The following is a 3393-nucleotide window of genomic DNA, read 5'->3' as shown; positions in this document are numbered from 1 at the left end:
GCCTCCCGAGTGCTGGGGTTAAAGGCGTGCGCCACCACCGCCCGGCTCTCGTTATTTTAAACATTTATATTTATTTGTTTTTATTTTGTGTGTATGGGTGTTTCCCTGAATATTATTTGTTCACCATGTATGTGCAGTGCCTACAGAAGCCAGATGGGGGCACCAGATCCCTTGGAACCGGAGTTACAGACAGTGGTGAGCCCTCACGTGGGTGCAAGGAATTGAACCCTGGGTTCTCTGGAAGAGCAGCTGGTGCTCTCAACTACCAAGCTGCCTATCCAGCCCCTCCTCCTTACTTTTTAGGGCAGGTCTCTCACGGAATCTAAATCTCACCTATTGGCTAAACTGAATGGCTAGCAAACTCCCAGGATCCTCTTGCCTCCACCTCCCAGCTCTGCCTTTTTCTGTGGGGATTCAGACTCTGGGACAGGTCTTAGGTTTCTGTTGCTATAATTGGACACCAGAGCCATCAGTAGCTTGAGTTTTGTTTCTTCTTACAGCTCACAGTCTGTCATCCAGACAAGTCAGGGCAGGAGCTGCTGCAGAGGCCACGGGAGAGTGCTGCTCACTGGCTTGCTCTCCATGACTTGCTCAGCCTCTCTCTCATAGCCCCCCAAGACCACCTTCCATGGGGTGACACCATCACAGTGGGTGGGCCCTCACACATCAATCACCAATTAAGAAAATGCACGGCCGACTTGCCTACAGGCCAACCTCACGGAGGCATTTTCTCAACAGAGGCTCCCTCTTCCCAGATGACTCCAGCCTGTGTCACGTTGACATGAACTTAGCCAGCACTGGGTGTAACTCAGTGGTTAAAGTGTTTGCCTAACACGCACAAAGACCTGGATTCAAGCTCCAGCACTGAAAAACAGCACACAAACTGGGACGTGTGTGTGTGTGTTTGTGTGTGTGTGTGTGTGTGTGTGCTGTTTTGTTTATGTTTCCCCTTTGGCTCCTGACTTAAGTACTAACTAAAAATTTCCAGCCTGATCCCAGAGACTGAGGGAAATTTTCCCATCCCTAAGCACAGATAAGCTAGGGAAACAGAAGCAATGATACTGGCCTGGCTAGAGGAATGGGCGAGGAGGAATTGGGAGGTGGCAGACGGAGACAATATGAGGAGTGGGGCCCCAGAATACAGGGAGAGATAGGCACACAGGAGAGACCTGAATGACCACCGCTGGCCCTGCGGGCCTGAGTGAGGCTCCACGCTGCCCCTGTGTGTGCATGGGTCATGGGCTGCTCCATTAATAACATGTCCAGGTCCTAATCCTCAAGCCTGTGGCTGGAACATTATTTGGAAACAGGGTCTTGTCATTTGTAATCAGGTTTGAATGAGAGCATGCTGGAGGAGGGTGGACCCTAACCCGTTTTCTTGTATCTTTATATAAAGATGAATTTATTTATTTATTTATTTATTATTTTAAAGATATGTTAGCTGAACAGTGGTGGCACACCCCTTTAATCCCAGCACTAAGGAGGCAGATCAGGAAGTAGGCGGATCTCTGTGACTTCAAGGCCAGGCTGGTCTACAGAGCGAGTTCTAGGACAGGCTTCCAAGCTACACAGAGAAACCCTGTCTCAAAAAGCAAAACAAAAAAATCGTTAATATTTATTTTATGTGTCTGAGTGTTTGCCTGCATGTCTTCGTGTGCGCCATGTGCACTGACTGCCCTCAGAGACCAGAAGAGGGTGTGGGATGCCCCGAACCTGGAATTACAGGTGGTTGTGAACCCAATGAGGTGGATGCTATGAACTGAACACGAGTCCTCAGCCAAACTAGCAAGTGCTCTTACCTGACGCGCCACCTCTGCAGCCCCCAAGTGAACGTCTTTAGCCAGGTGGGGCACAAATGTAATGGCAGCCCTTGGGAGGTCATGTGTCTTGGGCAAGGAAGCTCATATCCCATCCTGTCCCATCCCATCCCATCATCACACCAGGCTCTATGCAGTGGTGTTACTGACCATGGCTGGTACTGACCAGGATTGCGTGGGTAAAGTGTGTTAGAGTGACCCACCGAAAGTGCTCCTTTCTTGCCTTTAGAAGCCATTGTGCTACCCAGGTAGTTGCAGCAGGCTTTCTTTTGGGCCACCAAATGGCTCCCAAAGAAAGACACAGAGACTTAATATTATGAATCCTTGGCCTTAGCCTATGCCTGTCCCACCAGCTCTATAACTTAACCTGTTTCACTTCATCTATGTTTTGCCTCGGGCTCTTCTTTCCTTCTGTATGCCCTCCTGTGTCTGGTTGGCTGGTGGGGGCAGCTGGCTGGCTGGCCCTGGCATCTTCCTCTCTTTCTCCCCGATTCTCTCCTCTCCCAAGCCCAGATTCCTCCTCCTCCTTATTCTCTCTGCCCACCAGCCATGCCTATCCTTCTCCTGCCTCGCCATTGACTGTTCAGCTTTTCATTAGACCAATCAGGTGCCCGAGGCAGGCAAGGTATCTGTACATAATGAAGCAAAGGCAGCACAAGCAAATGTAACACATCTTTACACAGTTAAAGTAACATTCCACAACAGACAGGGGGAAGAGGAAGAGGAAGCCACTGTGCTTAGAGCACAGCTAAGGAGTAGGACCTCATTTTGGAGAGCCCACTGAAATTATTTGGGGTTCTTCTGAATGGGAAAGGTATCTACTAGCCCCCTACTTCTTGTCTTATCCAGTTGCTATCAGTACGGGCACTGCTGATATCAGCTGAAGATAAGCATGGATGCTCATTTTTTTTGTTTAGGGTTATAACGACATTATTCCATCTTTTTTTTTATTTTCTTTTTTTTCTTTAATATGGGTCCTGGATTCTAACTCGGGTCCTCACATTTGCTCAGCATTTTACCAACTGAGCAGCTGTCTCCCCAGCACTAGGCTCCACTCTTTAAGAATAATAATGATAATAAAGTTATATATAATATGTAAATAAAATATATAACTTTATTATCGTTATTATTTTGACAACTTGAATTCTACGTATTATATAACTCAACAGCCAGGCGGTGGTGGTGCACACCTTTAATCCCAGCACTTCGGAGGCAGAGGCAGGCTTATCTCTGTGAGTTCGAGACCAGCCTGGTCTACAGAGCTAGTTCCAGGACAGGCTCCAAAACCACAGAGAAACCCTGTCTCAAAAAAACCAAAAAAAAAAAAAAATCCTCAACATTATTGAAGTATCATTTACAGTGTCAGTTTACCGAGGCATGTAGGCATACACCTGCAGTCTGGAGAAGTGGAGGCATGAGGATCAGAAGGTCAGGGCCAATATAAAAAAATTCTAGACTAAACCAGGAGGTGGTGGCACATGCCTTTAATCCCAGCACTTGGGAGGCAGAGGCAGGCGGATCTCTGTGAGTTCAAGGCTAGCCTGGTCTACAAGAGCTAGTTCTAGGACAGGCTCCA

This window comes from Microtus ochrogaster, chromosome 7 (assembly GCF_000317375.1).
Source record: "Microtus ochrogaster isolate Prairie Vole_2 chromosome 7, MicOch1.0, whole genome shotgun sequence".
NCBI classification, from domain to species: Eukaryota; Metazoa; Chordata; class Mammalia; order Rodentia; family Cricetidae; genus Microtus; species Microtus ochrogaster.
The sequence above is the reverse complement of the archived record's forward strand: the minus strand, read 5'-3'. Positions refer to the sequence as shown.